Below are 1905 nucleotides of genomic sequence, written 5' to 3'. Positions count from 1 at the left end.
ATATATATATTATATCGTGTGTACATGTGAGGGGTCCTGTACAAATATCACAGCAGATACAGCTATATGCAAATGTTCCCTATCACAGGTCATGGTCATATTAGTCGTGTCTTAGTCCATAGATGTTAATAAATGTCTCCGTTCAAAAGTCTAAGTACGTATGTCCGTAGAACAGAAGGAAAAAAGTTACTGAGAAACTGTTTAATTTGATCTATCCGCTTTTTCGACAAACTGATAATAAGCTCTAGCCTAAATTTCTGTTGATAATATCTCAACATTCTTCCGTTACCAAAGTGGGTTTTTTGTCAAACTTATATCTGTTACAGTGATATTACTATCTTCGTAAGAAACGGAAGTAGGCAACTAGTGGAAATGTTGTTCGCCCATGTCCTTTCGTCTTACTGAGATGGCTAGAAAGCTAGCTGGATAGATAGATAGATAGATAGATAGATAGATAGACAGACAGACAGACATACAGACAGACAGACAGACGGACGGACGGACGGACGGACGGACAGATAGTTGGATAAATAGATACACATAATAATCAAGGCGGTTGCAATCTGGGAAGTAAGGTGGCCAGATGTTAGGGGTGATGTGGTCGCAGGAATTGTCTTGACAACCACGACTGAGTTCTCCTGCTTGTGTGGCGTGGTGTAGAGTCCTGTTGCCAGACATAGGGTCTTCCAGCAGCCACCTCTTAACCCGGGGTAGCACTACCTTCTCCAGGCACTTGATGTAGGCCTCCATGTTGCCATCACAAGTGATCACCCCAAACACCATGATGTTGACTGGATGTTTGATTTTTATCACCCTCGGTGCATGACCCCAGATTGACGTCCAAACACTCTGAAATGTTCGTATTGGAGCTTCCGGCGCAAATGCCAAGCAGTATAGCATGTCGTTTCCAACTTTCTGGCAGAGTAGATTGTGTCATGGTGCTTTTTTTTCTCACAGACGGTACCCAACTGACCCTACTATACTGTGTAGTCAACAAAATCAAAAAACAAACAATGCACATTCGCGAAATTAAAAATATAAAATTGGTCCATCGTACCCTGTAGTTATAGCCACAGATATACAAAGAAACACTACAAAAGCTGTAACAACACATTCGCGAAACAACCAACGAGTAAAGACACATTTTATAGACAGAAACCATTGTAATATTTGTTCTGCAATGAATGGAATGACGCAACTAATTGCGTGAATTATATACAAAGTCTCACTTACATAACTACTCTAACGCTTTAACATTTAAAGTGACCATATCTGGCCCAAGTGTCCTACTTGTTTTATGTCCAAACTAGCTAGATCCGGTCTCTCACACCTACTCTATAACATCATTCTAAAAATAAGCAGTCACATCGTTAAAGTCTCGAAGCTACGAGATAACCCCTACTGAATTCAAAACAACGTGACTAAATGAGCATTACATTTGACAGAGTAGTTTGGGCACCAAAGAGTTAAGCCATAAAACGTGTAAAGTGGATGGCTCTAAGTCGAGTTTTCCTTCCATCAAATGACGTCTCTGCTCGTTATGTTAGGGCCGCAGGTAGTTGAATATTCCGCAGACCCTTGTAGCCAAATGGAAACTTTTGTGTAGAAATAGCGTGATACAGTGTGTAGCACAGAATTAACCCTTTTGAATTACAGGTATCGGTCTAGCTACCTGGATGATGATGATGATGATGATGATGATGATGATGATGATGATGATGATGATGATGTAACGATGTTGTCGCCGTCACCGACGAAGACGATGATGACTAACGGTGATAATGATGATAGCGATGATGATATGGAGGCGGAGGGGTGGGGGAAGAAGAAGAAGAAGAAGAAGAAGAAGAAGAAGAAGAAGGTGATGACAATGATGATGATGATGATGATGATGACGATGATGAT

General features: G+C 40.9%; 1 protein-coding gene across 1 annotated transcript in view; it reads right to left on the bottom strand.

Moving 5' to 3' along the window:
* LOC106883160 (lipoyltransferase 1, mitochondrial) overlaps positions 1–1905 on the bottom strand; it is a 55949-nt gene that overhangs the window by 747 nt on the left and 53297 nt on the right. The gene's annotated exons all lie outside the window — the stretch shown is intronic.

Source organism: Octopus bimaculoides, chromosome 24 (assembly GCF_001194135.2).
Source record: "Octopus bimaculoides isolate UCB-OBI-ISO-001 chromosome 24, ASM119413v2, whole genome shotgun sequence".
Taxonomy (NCBI): domain Eukaryota; kingdom Metazoa; phylum Mollusca; class Cephalopoda; order Octopoda; family Octopodidae; genus Octopus; species Octopus bimaculoides.
This window is presented reverse-complemented; position numbering and strand designations above follow the sequence as displayed.